Source organism: Cebus imitator, unplaced genomic scaffold (genome assembly GCF_001604975.1).
Source record: "Cebus imitator isolate Cc_AM_T3 unplaced genomic scaffold, Cebus_imitator-1.0 Scaffold0, whole genome shotgun sequence".
In the NCBI taxonomy this organism is placed as follows: domain Eukaryota; kingdom Metazoa; phylum Chordata; class Mammalia; order Primates; family Cebidae; genus Cebus; species Cebus imitator.
The window spans coordinates 14,472,900-14,493,101 of NW_016107315.1; the positions used below are offsets into that span (position 1 = coordinate 14,472,900).

General features: G+C 43.8%; 2 long non-coding RNA genes across 2 annotated transcripts in view; one reads left to right on the forward strand and one right to left on the reverse strand.

Annotated features, from left to right (window-relative positions):
* Nucleotides 1-14,397, reverse strand: part of LOC119470098 — a 33,017-nt gene extending 18,620 nt beyond the window's left edge. Inside the window, exon 1 of the long non-coding RNA XR_005198972.1 lies at nucleotides 14,315-14,397. This is a non-coding gene — a long non-coding RNA (uncharacterized LOC119470098). The remainder of the gene's footprint in view (nucleotides 1-14,314) is intronic.
* LOC119470097 lies at nucleotides 5,075-16,142 on the forward strand. Its single transcript, XR_005198970.1, has 3 exons — nucleotides 5,075-5,166; nucleotides 8,035-8,043; nucleotides 16,132-16,142. It is a non-coding gene; the product is annotated as an uncharacterized LOC119470097 (long non-coding RNA).
* The last annotated feature ends 4,060 nt before the right edge of the window (nucleotides 16,143-20,202 follow it).

A 20,202-nucleotide genomic window follows, 5' to 3' on the forward strand; every position in this document is an offset into this window, starting at 1 on the left:
AAAAAAAAAAAAAAAAGAAAAAGAAAAGAAAAGAAAAAAAAGAAGACTACTACTTAGGGATTAGCTGTCCACTTCAGCCTTCCATGTTCACTCTGGCCCGTCTGACCTGGAGTCATCAACAATGAACAGCTGAAGCAGGAAAAGCAGCAGAAACTCAGAGCGGCTGGTGGCTGGAAAGAAAGTGCTCCTGGCAGTGAAATCTGCCCCATCTATGCCTGGGATCAAGCAGTGGGATTAGGTGGTTTGCTGGGCCCCACAGCATGGTCTGCGGGGCTGTCAGCAGCCTTTAATCAAATCATGACGGTGTAGCACGCAGCGGTGGCTGGTCTATGTTCTAGATATTAAATGCAGGCTTACACATCTCTCTATTTATACATGCACCCAGACCTGCTGGATGACTGCCATTCCATTCAAGGGAGGTGAAATAAAACCCTCCCGTGTAGCACGCTGAGACACACACCACACATTCCTGGAAGCAGCAGGCAAGAAAGGGTTTGACCTCCAACCACAAAAAGGAATCCCGTCGAGGAAACCACATAGCAGCCTAACAGACCACAAAGAGAAATCCATTTCAGAGTGTGAAAAGTTGGTCCTGGTGAAGAAGTAGGTGGGATTTCGAACAAGTCACACCAAGTTAGAAGCAAGGAAGGCAACACAAAGGGTACTGGGGCACCACCAGTCTGCATTTGCATCAGCTTCATTGTCAAACTTCAGTCTTGTCAGAATCCTGCCCTTGGGAGACCACCTAGGTCTAACTTCAATCCCTGACTCATCTGCCAACCGTCCTTCCCCAGAGACCGACAGCTTCAATCCAAGGAAAAGCAGACTGCAGAGGCCAACGGGGTGGGTTGTGTGGGAACTTGCTAAACTGAGTTTGACAGCCCCTAGGAAGACAGCTGGCTGGCAGCTTATGCTGACAAAAATTCACTGCTACACAGACCTTTAGTTCCAAACCACCTGCCTCCTGTTGCTCTCTGATTCCCTACCTGTGAGCATCTATAGACCATGTTTTATTTTATTTTATTGGTCATCTCTTTCTGAATGCTTTTCCAGATTACTAGAACTGAATGTTTTCTTTCTTTTTTTTCTTTTTTTTTGAGACAGAGTCTCACTCTGTTGCTCAAAAGCAATGGCCCCATCTTGGCTCATTGCAACCTTGACTTCCCGTGCTCAAGGAATCCTCCCACCTCAGCTCCTGAGTAGCTGGGACTGCAGGCGTGTGACACCATGGCCAGCTAATTTTTGTATATTTTGTGCCAATCAGAAAATCTTTGAATCCACTTATGACCTGTAAGCCCCACCCTGCTTCAAGTTGTCCCACTTTTCCAGACCAAACCAATGTATACCTCACATGTATTGATTGATGTCTTATGTCTCCCTAAAATGTATAAAACCAAGCTGTGGCCAGGCATGGTTGCTCACGCCTGTAATCCCAGCACTTTGGGAAGCCAAGGCGGGCAAATCACTTGAGGTCAGGAGTCTGAAACCAGCCTGGCCAACATAGTGAAACCCCATCTCTACTAAAAATACAAAACAATTAGCCACACATGGTAGCATGTGCCTGAAATCCCAGCTACTTGGGAGGCTGAGGCAGGAGAACTGCTTGAACCTGGGAGATAGAGGTTGCAGTAAGCTGAGATCACATCACTGCACTCCAAGCTGGGCGACAGAGCGAGACTCTGTCTCAAACACACACACACACACACACACACACTAAAAAAAAAAAAGCTCTGCCCAACCACCTTGGACATATGTTCTCAGGATCTCTTGAAACTGTGTCTCAGGCCCCGGTCACAAGTAGTTGGCTCGGAATAAATCTCTCCAAATATTTTGCAGAGTTTCGCTCTTTTCATAAAAAATGTAACATGCCCTCAACAAATACTTGTTGACTGAAAGAATGTACAAATCAATGAGTATATAAAGCAATAGTGAATGAGTGAATGGATGGTTGGATTGTCAGTCACTCCAGATATTTATCAGGTTGAACCTCTTGCCTTTACTTAGGTTAGTCATTATTTAGCCTTATTTTACAGATGAGCCAATCAAGGCCAATGTGGACTAAACATCTTGAAAAAGCCACACTGCTCATCTCTTTTGTAGGGCTCTTTATTCTATTCCATTCTGCATGATACTGATATCTGGTTTGGTTTTAGTATCTGGCACATATATCATGGGATTACCTTCAAGAAGACCAGGAAAGATATCCTACTTCTTTTTATCCTCTTCTTATTAAACTCTTCTAGGTTTCTAGCCTTTATAGAGAGTAGCGATGAACATTTACTTATAATAGGAAGATGCCCTACTCTGTTGCTTCTGTTGCTGTTCAGGCAGAGTCTCGCTCTGTCGCCCAGTCTGGAGTGCAGTGGCTCGATCCTGGCTCACTGCAGCCTCCGCCTCTTGGGTTCAAGCAATTCTTCTGCCTCAGCCTCCTGAGTAGCTGGGATCACAGGCGCCTGCCACCAGCCTGGCTAATTTTCATATTTTTAGTAGAGATGGGGTTTCACCATGTTGGCCAGGCTGGTCTAACTCCTGACCTTAAGTGATCCACCCCCCTCAGCCTCCCAAAGTGCTGGCATTATAGATGTGAGCCTCTGCACCAAACCAGAAGATGCCCCACTCTATACACAAGGCAGACATGGTCTAAATAAATACAAAATGCAAAAGTCTTTCAACATTGTCCCATACTTCAAAAGTAATTCCCAGATTTGAGTCCATGGATATGGCAAGGAGGAAATTTTATCAAAAGAAAGAGCCAGGTCATGGGAATTGGAGAAATGAATCCATCACAGGTGCTTTGTCAGTTCAGATGGCAGGGTCAGAAAAACAGCTGTCTGCAAGCGTACCTGTCTCCTCTAGCCAAACCACCTCCAGGATTTCCATGGCAAGTAGCTCCCTGGACTTGGTTCAGAGCCTACAAACAGAAACTCTCAGGGCAAGCCTAGCCTTCTTGCCACTGGCAAAGTGCCACAGAAACACTGCCACCCCCTCCTCTCCTGGGATCCACCACAGACACAGGCATCAAATGGAAAGAACAGCACTTCTAAGGCAGAATGGACTCAGGCCTCAAGCAATGCAATCACCACCACTAAACATGCTCATTCTGATACTGCAGGAAGAGTGAAGCCTGAACTCCAGGGAAATTTCTGGCAAATGTTCTCACAGTTTGATTTGTGAGAACAGCAGTCCCTGATAAAAGCTTCAGAAAGAAGATAGTAGCTATTCACACCTCTTGGGCTGAACCCTGCAACTCTTTTGACAGTCTTTCAACATGTTAGACAAAAGTGTGCAGAAAATCAGAAAGGTTTACAGGATGGTGGCGGTTAGAGAGCAGCCTGGAGTCAGGAGATAGTTCTTGCCCAGCCTTTGGAAGAGGTCAAAGCTAAACAGTTTTCTGCCTTTATTTCCCTAGCTGTAAAATAGGGGTGACCCAGGGTTTGGACTGTCGTGCTTGCATGTAAAATGCCTAATCTAGCCCGGCACGGTGGCTCACGCCTGTAATCCCAGCACTTTGGGAGGCTGCAGTGGGTGGATTACGAGGTCAGGAGTGCAAAACCAGCCTGACCAACATGGTAAAACCCTGTCTCTACTAAAAATACAAACATTAGCCAGGCATGGTGGCGTGCACCTGTAATCCCAGCTACTCAAGAGGCTGAGGCAGGAGAATTGCTTGAACTCGGGAGGCGGAGGTTGCAGTGAGCAAAGATCATGCCACCCCACTCTAGTCTGAGCAACAGAGCAAGACTCCATCTCAAGAAAAAAAAAAAAAAAAAGCCTAATCTACACCCTGTGAGTGTAGGCCAGATGTCCTCAAGTCCCATCAGCCTGGAGTGGAGACCCTAACAGAAGAGTCCTAGAGCTCAGTCCTTATCAGTAGATGCCTTCCTCATACCCTGCCTTTCTGGTTCCAGGAGCCCCTGGGATGTTCTGGAAGTCTGCTACAGCCTCTCTCCAAGGGCCCCCAGGACACTCCTTTTCACACGGCTGCACCCACTGGTGCCCTTCTCTGAGCCCCACAAACGCTGGTGCAGTGCTCCAGTGCGCTGCTGCAGTGCCCACCTCACTGAAAGCAGGGAATCTGCTCCTCCTAGTCTGTATTACATTCTCAGGCTGTGGCACCCAGCAGGACCAAGTGAGATGCTCATATTATATATACCCTCGACTGAAGCATGTGGCCAGTTTCTGTAGCTCATGAAAACTGAAGAATGATGAGGTTCATAATCTTGAGGAAGGAGAGCTGCATTTCTCCTAGAAGGTTGTAGCCTGCAGGGTGGCCATTCGCACAGGCTGGGAAGCACAGTCTCCAACCAGAAGCCAGAAACAGGCACTTCACCGGGCACGGTGGCTCACACCTGTAATCCCAACACTTTGGAATGCCAAGGTGGACAAATCACTTGAGGTCAAGAGTTTGAGACCAGCCTGACCAACATGGTAAAACCCCATTTCTACTAAAAATACAAAAAATTAGCCAGGCATGGTGGTGAGCACTTGTAATCCCAGCTACTCGGGAGGCTGAAGTGGAAGAATCACTGGAACCTGGGAGGGGGAAGTTGCAGTAAGCCAAGGTGGTGCCACTGCACTCCAGCCTGGGAGACAGAGCAAGACTCGTCTCAAAAAGAAACTGACACTTCAAGCGTCAGAAGTATAAGATAGGAATTTATGCTGAATGGGGTGGCCACATATACATATTCAATATGCTATAGGAGGGGTCATGAATATTCATGAAAGGAGAAACACACATGCACAATTGAGCTTCATGCCTCTACACAGGACCCATGTTCAAAAAAATGGTGGCATTACTATGATCCAATGATGGAGTATTCAGCCCTCTGATCAAAAGGTGAAGCACAGGACATGAAGACCTTCACTGTACATCCCCCATAGGCAGGACAGAACCACTCTGTTGTTGCTGATCTCTGTTCAGTAAGGAATGTCAGTCAGTTGTGTTGAAACTGCAAAAGGAAAGGTCAAAAGTCAGTTGGTGGTGGAAATCAGTGGTGTTCTTCTGAAAGGGCTGGTTTCTGTTTAACCCTTAGGGAAGAAAGCCTAATAGTGGCTAGCGAGGGATGGGGTACAATGAGGCATGTCTGAGCTTCCATCCCATCATGGCCAGGAACTCAGCTTCCAAGGTCTCTCTGTGGTCCCCCTGGCCAAGACGGGGTCCGTTCAGTCAGTTGAGGGGCTTACAATTTCATTTCTACTTCTCATTCTTTAAGACTCCCTGAAGGGTTGGGGTAAAAGACCACTTGAAAGGCGTTTTACCATGCATGTGGCAGATACTCCTGACAACGATAACTTCATTGAAGCCTGACGCTGAGAATGACCCTGCGACCTAAGAAGAATGTGTGTTCAGAGTCCCATGCTAAGGAATCCAGGAGTAGCAAACCAGGAGATCCATTCCTAATCTATGAAGGACATCTGAACCTTTAGCCCATCACTTGGAACACAGGTAATATAGGGGATCAAGTCCCTTTTGGGGAGGCTAAATGGAGGCTGGTAGGTGAAGGTTGGTAGGTGGAGGATGCTATGTGAAAATGCCATATGAACTGCACGCTTTTTTACCAATAGTAGTGATTCTCCTGTCCAACCCACTGCCACTAGACCATCCCTGTGTGTAAGTTCCCCCAAATAAACCCTATGTCTCATTCGCTATCTCTGGATTTTTCTTTGGCCTTTTGGACATGGTGCCATCTCTACTGGAGTCAGTAGGGGTCCAGTATGACACTGTTACTGCAGTGAAGTTCAAACTTTCCCGTGAGGGTTCAAGTCTAAGTCTACTGAAATAAAACACAGATTGCCTGGACATAGTGGCTCATGCCTGTAATCCTAGTACTTTGGGAGGCTGAAGCAGGTGGATCACCTGAGGCCAAGAGTTTGAGACCAGCCTGACCAACATGGTGAAACCCTATCTCTACTAAAAATACAAAATTAGCAGGGTGTGATGGCAGACGCCTGTAATCCCAGCTACTCAGGAGGCTGAAGTGGGAGAATTGTTTGAACCCGGGAGGTGGAGGTTACAGTGAGCTGAGATCATGCCATTGCACTCCAACCAGACCGAGACTCCATCTCAAAATAAATAAATAAATACACAGATTAACAGAGGGGAAAAAGGCATACAATTTTTTGTTGTTATTTTACTTTGCTTCTATGAGGCATACAGTTTTATTAACATGCCTAAACATTGGAGGATCGCAGGAAAATGGTTACCCAATAACCCAATGAGGTACAGATGCTTCTGTACCCTTCTTCATAGGTGGCAGGGAGCTGCAGAATGCAGGCCATGCATCTGAGGGGTAGTAAACAATGATTAGGGAGAATGAATGGACCCCAAGACAGAAATTAACTTGTAAATGATTCTTTTTGGAATTCAAATGGGTCACAGAGGCAGATACAGTACTATCTTGTGAAAAAATCATCCAAGTGTGGCTGCATTCCTCAGTCTTCTTTCCTGTCATACATAATGAGATTTCAGGGAGGGGAAAGAAGGCAATTGTGTATTATTTGGATGATCCAGTCCTTTTTTCTTTTTTAATATTTGTAGAAGTGCGGTCTCACTATGTTGCCCAGGCTAGTGTCAAACTTCTGACCTCAAGTGATTCTCCCACCTCAGCCTCCCAGAGTGCTGGGATTACAGGGGTGAGCCACTGCACCTGGCCAAGGGTCCCATCTTCAGGTAGGTAAGAGAATATCAGAGAATTACATCTTTCAGCATCTGTTTACTTTCAAGGACCTTTAATTTAAAATAATCAGCATGCAAGAGTGCCATGTTTAGGGGCAAAATTTCCTAGGCTCCTTCATTATACTCGAATGTGTCCTTTTATAGATGATAAGGACATTTTTTAAACATAATCACTATGCTTTCATCCTACTTAACAAAAATCATAATTCCTTTATGTCCTCTAATACCAATCCATATGCATATTTCCTTGATTTTCTCAAACTGTCTTTTTATTCTTGATTTGTTCAAATTGGGATGCAAACAAGGGTCCCCCATCACTTTTATTATTATCTCTTCTCAGTCTATTTAATCCCTAATAATCCACCCTCCCTTTTTTTCTAATCCCGTCTTGGCTGGAGAATAATGCATAATTGTTGGAGAAACTGGGTCACCTTTCCAATGGAATGTCCCACGTTTTTGATTTAGCTGATTGTATTCTCGTCATTTAAGTCATTCTTCTGTCCCTCAGATTTCCTGTAAACTAGTAGCAAATTCTAAAGATACAATCAGGTTCAACTCTTTAGGCAAGAAAATCTAAATGATGCTTCCTGTTGCATTACACCATGACGCACATAGGGTTTGAGCCGCCCTTCTTGTAGGGAAGCTAAGATTGATCATGGGGTATAGGTGAGATCAGCCTGGCCCTTCCTTTATAATGCTCCCCATCAATATTCCAGTCAATCGTTTTAGCCTCATCAATGAATGTTGCCTTGTTGACTAAATCAAGTCTTTCTTTTTTTTTTTTTTTTTTTTTTTTTTTTTTTTTTTTTTTTTTTTTTTTTTTTTTTTTTTTTTTTTTTTTTTTTTTTTTNTTTTTTCTTTTGAGGCAGGGTCTGGCTCTGTTACCCAAGCTAAGGTGCAATGCGGCAATCTTGGTTTACTGCAACCTCCACCTCCCAGGCTCAAATCATCCTCCTGTCTCAGCTTCCCTAGTAGGGACTTCAGGCACGTGCCACCACACCTGGCTAATTTTTATCTTTTGAGTGGAGCCGAGGTTTTGCCATGTTGCCCAGGCTGGTCTCAAATTCCTGGCCTCAAGCGATCCTCCCACCTCAGCCTCCCAAAGTGCTGGGATTACAGGCATGAGCCACTGCCTCCAGCCCTAGATCAATCATTTCGCTGGAGGTGAATTTTTTTAATCTATAATTTCTCTTGCATTGATAATTTGGAATTCTATATAGGCAGGAACTACTTCTATCAACTACTTAGTTATTCTAAAATATAGTTGGCATAGGAAAGGTATAATAAACGCTTTCTCATTATTTCTTCATTTTCAGAATAATAAACTATTACCCTAACCTCCAAAGACAAGCCATTAGATTGCTTGGGTTTATTATTATTTTTAGGTATCCTTATGAACTCATGATTTTTATGTATTTGATAGGTTTTAATCCATGATATTATTACTATCCTTTTGGATGCACAAATTGCCCCACCTCAGCCAGTTCAAAGCGGTTCCTCTGCTGTTTTGAGACCATCCCAAGTAGTCTTAGAGTGCTTCTTCACCTCCTGCAAAACAAGTTCTCCAGTGCTCACCATGTGCATAACTTGCCCCAAACCTGGAATCGGCCATTTCACCAAGGGAAATGGTATTTAGAGATCTACCTCAGGATTTTTTTTTTTAATTAAGCATTGCGAACATAATTGTGCCTTCCTATGCAAACATCTCCCAGATTTTACTGCCCTCTCTTTTTATTTCTATTTCTTTTATTTTTTGAGACAGAATCTCACTCTGTCACCCAGGCTGGAGTGCAACAGCGCCATCTCAGCTCACTGCAGCCTCCACCTCCCAGGTTCAAGCGATTCTCCTGCCTCAGTCTCCCAAGTAGCTGGGATTATAGGCACCTGCCACCATACCCGGCAAATTTTTTTGAATTTTTAGTAGAGATGGGTTTTCACCATGTTGTCCAGGCTGGTATTGAACTCCTGACCTCAGGTGATCCGCCTGCCTCAGCCTCCCAAAGTGCTGGGATTACAGGCATGAGCCATCGGGCCCGGACCACTTGTAGAATTTTTAACCCATCTGTTATATAGAACGGGGGTCCAATTTTGTGTGTTTCCATATGGAGAATCGTTTTTTCAAACACCATTTATTAAACAGTTCATTATTTCCTTATTGATTTTTAATTCTATATTTATCATATAGTGAATGTCTAGATATGTGCGAGTATGTTCTGGGCTCCTATCCTATTCCATTGATTTATTTTCCAATTCTTGCTCCATCCCATTATGTTATTATATCTATAGTTTAAAATGAGTCCTATGATGTCATAGAAGTCCCACCATCTTCTTTCTAAAAACAGAATTTAGCCTTGTTGGCCTCTTGCGTTTTCTCAGAGTCTCCCAGAACATGAAGGACAGAGAAGACATAATCTAACATCTGAGAATTCTAAAGGATGGGGAGCTGGCTGGTAGTGGCTCTGAGGGCAGAGTAAAGAGACGCACTGGGGAAATTTCACAGTACCAGAATTTATCTGAGCAAAATAGGAAGTCATCTTCCATGGGCCAGTTGTGAGCTATAAGAGAGCGTTTGCCATTGTAAAGTTTCCTAGATCCAACTAAGAGGACCAGTTTCTAGAAGGAACTAGAGATATGCTGAGGGAGGATCGCTTGAGGCCAGGAGTTTGAGACAAGCCTAGGCAACATGGCAAAACCTTGTCTCTACCCAAAACACAAAAATTAGCCAGGTATAGTGTCATATGCCTGAAGTCCCTGCTAGGGAGGCTGAGATATGAGGATGGTTTGAGCCCAGGAGGTGGAGATTGCAGTGAACCAAGATTGTGCCATTGTAGGCCAGGCATGGTGGCTCATGCCTGTAATTCCAGCACTTTGGGAGCCAAGGCAGGTGGTTCATGAGGTCAGGAGTTCAAGACCAGCCTGGCCAACATGATGAAACCCAGTTCTCTACTAAAATAACAAAAAATTAGCTGGGCATGGTGGTGGGCGCCTGTAATCCCAGCTACTCTGGAGGCTGAGGCAGAGAATTGCTTGAACCCAGGAGGCAGAGGTTGCAGTGACCCAAGATCATGCCACTGCACTCCAGCCTGGGTGACAGAGTGAGACTCTGTCTCAAAAAAACAAACAAAAAATGCTGGAACTAGAACTAAAGCCAAACACTGAGCTGCTAAGAGAAGACTTAGAAAAGATGTTTTCTCCTGCAAGAATGAAATGACAGGTGAGAGATTCCCAAAAAGGGAGGGGCAAGGTGGTGGGTGGAGGGGTATGATCTCAAAGAAAGTTCACAAAAGTGCTCCATGCAACAAAAAGTTACTTTAAACTTCTGTCTAGCTCAGGGAGTTCTAATACCAGTTCATGTCAGTGCTGTGCAAGTAGGACCTTCCTTGTTGTCCCCTCTCCCTTCCCTGTTTCAACCTATAGGAGTCAGAGACCACCTAAAGGGTACATGTGGAGGAGGAGAAAACAACACTGAGGAAGACAGAGGAGACACATACCACCCCCTCCATTCCCACTGCAGGCTCAGGTAGGGGCCAGGATAAACTTGCATTTTGTAATGTAATTTTGACTACTACCTGGGACTAGGTTTTTTGTTTGTTTGTTTTTTTGTTTTTGAGACAGAGTCTTGCTCTGTTGCCCAAACTGGAATTCAGTGGTGCCATCTCGGCTCACTGCAATATCTGCCTCCCAGGTTCAAGAAATTCTCCTGCCTCAGCATCCCAAATAGTTGGGATTATAGGTGTGCACCACCACGGCCAACTAGTTTTTGTATTTTTCATAGAGATGGGGTTTCAGCATGTTGGCCAGGCTGGTCTTAAACTCCTGACCTCAGGGGATCCACCCACCTCAGCCTCCCAACATGCTGGGATTACTAGCGTGAACCACTGCGCTCGGCTGAAATATCGTAATTCATGAATTGAGACTAGTTCTCATGGTCAAAGGATTTTTTATTTGTAGTGGCCAGAAAAATCAGTGACACCTGCCAGAGATTTCATTCAGGGACAAGAAAGGACTCACCCCACATTCAGTTTACAACTGCAGCTGGGCACAGTGGCTCATGTCTGTAATCCCAGCAGCACTTTGAGAGGCTGAGGTGGGCAGATCGCCTAAGGTCGGGAGTTCAAGACCAGCCTGGCCAACATCGTGAAACTCCATCTCTACTGAAAACACAAAAATCAATCGTGACCTGTAGTCCCAGCAACTTGGGAGGCTGAGGCATGAGAATCACTTGAACCTGGGAGGCAGAGATTGTAGCAAGCCAAGATGGTGCCACTGCACTCCAGGCTGGGCAACAAAAGAGCAAGATTCCATCTAAAAAAAAAAAAAAAAGTTCAATCACAGGAGAAAAATACTACTACTTCATGATTATATCCCATGAATTCTACTTATTTGTATAAAGTACTGGCTACCCACTATTTTTAATACACTACTTAACTAAATTTGCTAATATTTTATTTAGGATTTTTGCATCTACATTCTCAAGTGTGATTAATAGATTATTTTCTTGTTCTTGTCAGGGTTTTCTTGTTTTTTTGTTTTCTAGGGGGCCGTACTCACACTCCAGGCTGGCATGCAGTGGTGCTATCTCGGCTCACTGCAACCTCTGCCTCCCGGGTTCAAACGATTCTCCTGCCTCAGCTTTCTGAGAAGCTGGGATTACAGGCAAGCACCACCACGCCCAGCTAATTTTTTTTTTATATTTTTAGTAGAGATGGGGTTTCACCTTGTTGGTTAGGCTGGTCTTGAACTCCTGACCTTGTGATCTGCCTGCCTTGGTCTCCCAAAGTGCTGGGATTAGAGGCATGAGTCACTGCGCCCCGTTCTTGTCAGCTTTAGAATTAAAGTTATACTAATTTCGTAAAAACATCTGGGTAGGTTTTCCCCTATGCTCTGAAACAGTTTGTATGATACAAGGACTTTATGTTTGTTTATGATTTTGTAAAACATGTCTCCAAAACCATACTTGTCTCTATGGCGACTTCAGGGGACAGGAGAGTGGATAAATAATCTGTAATTTCATTTCAAAACAGGTAAGTCATTAATTGCCTGGAAGGTAGCAAATCAGTGGGAGCACCATTATCCCCTCTATTGTGGGATTTTCATTTCTAAAATCAAATAGAAATGGACAAAAAAGAAATATTGCCTCCCACACACCAGTTGGACCTTGTATGCCTCCCATCTTTGCGGAGGACCACTCCAGAGACCATTCCACTTCCAGGAATGAACCTGATGGGCAGATATAGTAATGCCAGCAATGCCCTCAGGTCCTCTGTGGGGAAAGGAAGAGCAGAAAAAGGGGGCGAGGCTTGTGCAATGGCCGTGTCAGGTATTTTTTAACTTGTGGGAGGCAGCATATTATGCATTTTCAACTTTGTCTAATTATAAGGGTTACTGAGCACACCTGTTAAAAGAGATTCTCAGACTTCCGCCCAGACTTTCTGAATCAGAATCTCCCAGGAAGAGTGCCTGAGAACCTGTGTTTTTCACAAACAGCCCCAGAGAATCTTGTGAATTGGCAAGTTTGGGAAATACGCAAAAGGAAAATAAACACGGAGTCTGGAGTCAGACCGGGGTTAAATAACGACTCATCCTTTAGCAGCTGTGTGGCTTCGAGTATGCCATTTAATCTCCTTATGCCTCCTTCCCTTATTTAGAAAAGGGGGCCCATCATAGGGCAGACGAAAGGATTAAATGAAAGGATGTACCACACCGGCCACAGGACCCGGCACTCAGTAAACGGTGCTCTTTATTCTGGGCAGGGTTCTGGGAGAAGACATTAACTTACGTTACCAACCTACAAACACATTCGACCTTCAATCCTGAAGCTGAGATGAAGGGACAGTCCCTCCGTTTTCTAGTTTGTTCAGCATCTGTTCCCCATTTTTCTGGTAACAGCCCTTGGATTTTCCTGGAGAACCACCACCCCCTCTCATTGCAGTTTACACGGTTTGGGTGGATGGATTTAATCCTTTCTGGCCAAATCTGGCCAATTATCAGGCTCCATTCCCCGTGATTGGTTCAGAACGAGAACCATGACCCAAACTAGTCCAATGAGTCAGTCTTGGGACTTTCACTAGAGCTCAGAGCCTGCCGCTGACCTGCTGCCGTAATCCCGCCACAAGAAAGGCAAGAAGGAGAAATAAGCTCCCCTGACCAGGGGTTAACGCAGCAACGGAAGAGCAAACATATGGCGAGGATGGGACCAAGTCTTGAAGATATTTTCAAGCCCGGAATCTAGATAGGCGGATGCAGTACTATCCCAGGTCTTTTCAGTTTTATGACTGAATAAAAATTTTTGCCTAAGACAGTTTGATTTAGATTTTCTATTGCTTGCATTGAATCGAGTCTCGATAATGATTTTTAAGGCATTTCTTCTATTTTGGTCTCCAGCTTCCTGAGAGGTCATGGGAACCCTTTTCTTGTATGATACATTTCCTATCTTTACTAGGAAGAAGGAATCCCATAGCTAGCATTTAGACTTGATGGGTACTGGAAATCGCTGCAGCATTGTTAGTCTCTGGGAATGAGAAAACCAAATCCTTTCCATCTAAATGGATTCTTTTTTTTTCTCAGAGTGGGAAGAAGCTGATATTTAGGTAGGACTCTGTTTTTGCTCTCCGAACTCTGAGAAAGGTTGCCATGAAAGGGCAACATAACAATTAAAAGCTGTTGGGTCTGAGAATGACAAGTTTGGCTGGCATGCAACACAGTGCAGCTGAGATGAGCATTCTCGATTAATGGGCAAACATGACACAATTGTCTCTTTCAAATCCAGAGTGCTAATATATAATACACAATCAGAGGGCATTGTACATTGGAATATAACCCATTAACCAGTGCCAGTTCTTTGCCCCCAAGAAATAAAATAGCACGTTGTCTATGAAGGCCGTAATTTGAGTCTTTTCAATTTGCAGCTATAGACCAGGTGAAGGATTTCAATTTGGGAAGAATCCAAATGGAATTGGGAATGGGGATTCCTATTGGAATTCATCATTAAGGCAAAACCAATGGTCAGTAGAATGAGGAATGCGGGGGGAGGGGGAGGATAGGATGGGAAAGTGGAAGGAGTCTGACCTCCCATGCCTCCCACCAGGAGTCCCAATCAAAGAACTTAGGCGAATCTGGCTGAGGCAGCATCTGGTCTTTGTGAGGGACATCCTAGAATGGACATGTCCCTGTGTGACTGCTCAGTGAATACCAAATGCGTTGGGTCATTTTATTCAAACCTGGAGGACTTGGCTGCCCAAGCACATGCTCTGCGGATGAACTCACTTTTGCTTTAGTCCATATGGCTGCTGAAGTCTGAGCAGCTCACACAGCAAGGGACAGGAGAGAGGAGCACACAGGGCGGGTGATCAGAGAACTCCAAGGGAAGGATTGAATTACTGTCAGATCAGAGGGTGAGGGAGCTTCTGGGACAGATTGATGGGACAGTCTAACTGGCTGGCAGGGAGCTGTGAACTGTCCCAGTCCACTGTGGTGAGCCAGCTGCCTTGTGTATGGTATGCATACAGAGTGCAGGCTAACCAGGCAGGAGGAAATCTTCACATTTACCAAAAACACCCAGCAGCACACCAGCCCACCCAACTAGAAAACAAGCCATGCCCTTTAGACTCCAATTCCCCCAAATCAAAAAATAGTTACAATGTTATCCAGCTTCTTGTTTCATAGGCCATGTCTCTGTCAGTCTTTCACAAACACTTATAAGGGCCCTCTCTATGTCAGGCACAGCGTTGGGTGCTGGAGACGTGGCGGAAATACGTACAGTACTTCCCTCTAAGGAGCTCACCATCTAGTAAGCAATTACAAAAAGGGAAAAAATACAGTAAGAGCTGGGATGAAAGAGAGTACAAGAGTAAAACAGACAAAAACTCAGGTGGATTACTTTCCTTCTTTTTTTCTGAGATGAATTCCACTCTGTCACCTAGGCTGGAGTGCAGTGGCGTGATCTTGGCTCACTGCAACCTCCACCTCCCAGTTCAAGCGATTCTCTTGCCTTACCCTCCCGAGTACTGGGATTACAGGCATGTATGTGCCACCACATCCGGCTATTTTTTGTGTTTTTAGTAGAGATGGAGTTTCACCATGTTGGCCAGGCTGGTCTCGAACTCCTGACCTCAGGCGATCCACCTACCTCGGCCTCCCAAAGTGCTAGGATTACAGGCGTGAGCCACCGCGCCCTACCAGTGAGTTGCTTTCTAGTGGTGGTCAGGGAAAGGCTTTCTGAGAAGATGGTATATGAACGCAGATGTGAAAGATGTGAGGGAATGTGCTTTGTCAATTTCTGGGATTATGCTTATAGGTTTAATCATTGTTTTACTGCCCTCAAGGAGATTGCAAAACATTCCACATGCACGCAGAAGTGCACCCACATAGACAGATATTTACTTTTATTTATGAATATACTACTTTTGCCAAACTACCTAAAAGTTGTGTCCTACTGATGACATTTCTGGTCGTGATGATAGGTTTGAAGGGAGCAAACCATCTGTGATGTCCTGCTCTGACCTCCAGTAACCAAGGGCATGCAGACATCTGCTAAGCCTCTGGCTCAGATTGCTGGGTAAATCTCTGGTCATGGGAGCTTTATTCTCATTCCAAACGAAGCTAAATGGTCCATAAAATTAAAGTCCTGACCTTTTCATATCATATTCTACCAACCATATGGAACAATATGCTCAAAAAAAGAAAATCAAGATGTAAAAATATACACACCAAACATACACAGAAAAGACAAACATTGAATTATTACTAGATCTGAATGGCCATGGGGGATATTGTTACCATGGTGAGGTCATGGATAAGAGACTGGATGGGATGGGAGGAAAGTATTGGGTGGGCATAATGGAATCTGTAGCATTCAAAGGGTGGTTTCTGTGATTAAAGACACAAATTCTTGAGCTGTATGTAGATGATGACTTGCACAATCTGGTGACTATCTTCTGGGCACAGCTCCTGGAACAGTGCCTGCCACATGGTAGATGCTCAATAACTGTGTATTCAGTAACTTGTGAACTGAACAATCAAATGCTCTTTAATGAAGTTTCTTTTATCTCATTTAATTTTATAAAAAGATAATACATTGACATAGCTCAACATTTTGCTGCAAAACGAGGTTGCCAAGTCTTGATCTCATCTCACTCCCTACCCATCCAGTTCCCACATCCTGCACATCAAACTCCCCCATAATGATTTTGATTCGTAGTTTCTTATTTATCTTTCCAGATTTTGTTTATGCAAATAAATTTTTATTTTATTATGCAAAAGATAACACTTTGGGAGGCCTAGGCGGGCAGATCACCTGAGGTCAGGAGTTCGAGACCAGCCTGACTGACATGGTGTAACCCCGTCTCTAACTAAAATACAAAAATTAGCTGGACATGGTGGCAGGTGCCTGTAATCCCTGCCTAAGGGAGGCTTAGGCAGGAGAATCGCTTGAATTCAGGAGGTGGAGGTTGCAGGGAGCTGAGATCACAGCACTGCACTCCAGCCTGGGCAACAGGGTGAGAGTACTCTCAGAAAAAAAAAAAAAGGATGAGTTCTCAAAAACAGAATTGCTGGGTCAAAGAGTCCATGGATTGGTAGTTTTGGTTTGTTTATTATTATTACTATTATTATCAGAGACTGGGTCTCACTCTGTTATCCAGGCTGGAGATAGTGATAAGATCATAACTCATTGTAACCTCAAATTTCTGGGCTCAAGCGATCCTCCTGCCTCAGCTTCCCAAGTAGCTGGGACTACAGGTACTCGCTACCGCCTGGCTAATTTTTTATGTTTTTTTGTAGAGACACTCAGGCTGGTCTCGAGGTCCTGACCTCAAGCACTCCCCCTGCTTCAGCGTCCCAAAACACTGGGAACATAGGCATGAGCCACTGTGCCTGAAGGTAATTTTACTTATGTATACAAATTTATAACCAAATTGCCTCCAAAGGGGTTTTACTAATCTATGTACTCACCAGCAAGGTTAAAGAATCCCTGTTTCCCCACATCCTCGCCAATAGTTTTATCAAACTTAAATTTTTGCTAATCATAGGTAAAAAATCATCTCAGTGTGGTTCTGTTTTGTGCGTCTCTTGCTGTGAGGCAGAGCACCTTTTTATTTCTATGAATGGACTTTTCATACCTTTCTTATGTTTATATTATGTTAGTAGTCTTTTGATACTTGGCTTATAGGAGCACATTGCACATAGAGGGATTAGCCTTTTCTTTGTCATGCGTGTTGCAAACACTCTTTTCCAGTGGTATGTAGGTAAATAACAATGACTCTCTGGGAAAAAATAAACTCAGGTTTATAGCATTTGCCAGTTTCCATGGTGTAAATAGCCCCATGATGAACAATTTCAAGCTACTAACATTATGTCACTCAATGTGGAGCTCAGAAGAAACGTTCAGCAACACACAATTATATACATAATATAATACAAATACACCTTTGTATTTATACAATACAAACACAGCAATAGATGTGGACAGGCGAGGTGGCTCATACCTGTAATCCCAGGACTTTGGGAGGCTGAGGCGGGTGGGTTACACGAGGTCAGGAGTTTGAGACCAGCCTGGCCAACATGGTGAAACCCTGTCACTGCTAAATATACAAAAATTAGCCAGGCGTGGTCGTACACACCTGTAATTTCAGCTACTTGGAAGGCTGAGGCAGAAGAATTGCTTGAACTCAATGAGCCAAGGTCACGCCACTGTACTCCAGCCTGGGTAACAGAGTGAGACTCTGTCTCAAAAAAAAAAAAAAACCCAAAAACAATAGATGTAAATACCTCAAGCATTCATGATAGCAAAATGTAGTTAAATAATTAGGAAGTGATGAGTTTTTCAGTATTTATTACTTCCTATTCTAATATACTTTATTTAATTATGTTTCTATCATTTAATTTTTAATAACTGTTTGACAAGCAGTTTGCAAAACTCCTGAAAATGTAACAATCAGCTCAAAGGAGCCAGGGCAAGCCAGCTCCAATACGCCTTTTTTTCCCAGTTTGTTGACTGTTTTTTGACTTTCTTTGTTTGTTTTCTTGACTTCCTAACGATGTTTTTTGCCATACAAAAGCTTTAATTTTGATGCAGTTGCATTTATCAATCATCTTTTTTATGGGCTCAGAATTTTGATTGTGTGTTTTTGTTTTCATTTTTCAGACAGGGTCTCATTCTGTTGCCCAGGCTGGAGTTCTGTGGCTCAATCACGGCACGTTGTGCCCTTGGCATCCTGGGTTTAAGCAGTCCTCCCACCTTAGCATCCTGAGTAGCTGGCACCACAGGCACTTGCCACCATGCCCAGCTAGTTTTGTTATTTATTTTTGAAGAGATGGAGTCCCATTATGTTGCCCAGGCCCGGGTAATCCAAAAACAAACAAAAACAAAAAATAAAATGAGACAGTGACGGGGAAGCTCTTTATAAACTATAAGAATAATTCAAATGGACCCCTCTAATAATGGTAAATACCTTGTCCATTGATTTTTTTTTAAGCTGCATCATTTAAAGATGGCTTTACAAATCAGTGGGAAAAGATGGACTGTTCAAATGTTGTAAGGAAACTGGATAGGCTTCTGGAAAAAAATGAAAGTGGGAGCCCCACCTCCTACCACACACAAGAATATGATCCAAATGGATTAAAGATTTAGATGTAAAAATGAAACCATCAAAGTATTAGAAGAAAACATAAAAGGACTCTTATAATCTTGGAATGGGGAAGGTCTTCCTAATCATTACTCAAAATTCTGAAAGGCTGGGTTTGGTAGATCATGCCTGTAATCCCAACACTTTGGGAGGCAGAGGTGGGAGGATCACTTGAAGGTAGGAGTTCAAGACCAGCCTGGGCAACATAGCAAGACCCCATCTCTATTAAAGAAAGAGAGTCCTAATTGTCTTCAGTAGATAGTATTGTTCCCACACTACAGATGAAAGAACAGAGGCTGGGAGAGGTTAAGTCAATCACAGGGATATGTATGTCCCACTCTTAGCTCTTATTGCTCTTATTTTCTGGTACCCATTCTTCTAGCACTGGCACCACCCGACTTGGTACACTGCATCCCAAAGAAGATTTTCTGACCATGAGTAAGAAGAAAGGCCATATAAACATATGGAGGCTGCTTATTATCCTCTAAATAGCCAAGATCCTAAATTAGGTATGTTCTATTCCTGCTCATCACCCTTTCTTTTTCTGTAGCAAGGTGAAAATCCCCCTGGCCTAACTTCTGAATATGGCAAGGTCAGGCCAGGCATGGTGGCTCATGCTTGTAATCCCAGCACTTTGGGAGGTGGAGGCGGGCAGGTCACTGGAGGTCAGGATTTCAAGACCAGCCTGGCCAACAAAGCGAAACCTCGTCTCTACTAAAAAATACAGAAATTAGCTGGGCGTGGTGATGGGTGCCTGTAACCCCAGCTACTGGGGAGGTTGAGGCAGAAGAATTGCTTGAACCTGGGAGGCGGAGGTTGCAGTGAGCCAAGATTGTGCCACTGCACTCTGGTGTGGGTGACAGAACTAGACTCTGTCTTAAAAAAAAAAAAAAAAGTCAAGATCTTGGTTTTATCCCTGGTGTCTTTGGCTGGAAAGGTGTAAAAAGTCATCATCCAAAGATGTCACAGCTCAAACGAGCACCAGAGTTTCTTTTCATATTGGGAAAAAAAATGTTGGTTTTCTAAAGATCTTTTTTGATTTAGAATTTTCTCATCTTGACCTTTTGGATTAGACTGTACCTGGAAAACGGAAAAATATTCTGAGTTGGGATCAGACCCTCTCTAAAGAGTCGCTTTCCTATGAAACAGCTAACACGTGGAGTTTCATAATTAGAACTTTTTGTTCGTCTTTATTGAAATGGAAGCTTCTGTTAAAATGCAAACAGGTTTACACTCAAGTTTTATTGATCGTGTCCACCTTAGTGTGAATTCATTTCACAGATTATTTATTTGGAGCATATTTCCATACAGGAAGCAGGAGGCGAAGGAGGATAAAGGGAAAAAGAAGAAAACTAAGAGGAGAAGGAGGGGGTACTAATGATGGGAAAAAGAGCGAGAAAATGGAGAAACGAAGACAATTACCAAAAGCTTACCTCCTCCAGTCACTTCTGAGACACAACTGGAAAGCACAGGCAGGGTGAAACAAGCTGACATGAAAGGCGCCATAAGGACTAAAGTAGATTAGACAGGTTCTCTGAGGCCTGAGGGGAGGCTCTAGTTTAACACCAGAACCAGTCATCTCATTCTTTTCACATATTCTTCTACTTGCTCACTTTTGGCATTGCTCAGGACCCTTCATAAGCTAGAATTAATTTGCAACCAGAAATCAGACCCAACCATTCACAGCATGTAACTGCAGCTGTCCACTACTGTCAGCAAGCACCAGCTCCCCAAGCAATTTACTACCTGGACAAACCTGCATTTTATAAGCTTCTCCATTCTCAACTGTCATTCAATATCCTCCTAGATTCCTCGTCTATAAAATCCTAATTCTCCAACCAAGCTCCTATTCCAAGTTTCTTTGCAGTGGCCAAGAGTGTCTCTGTTCCCACAATTACATCG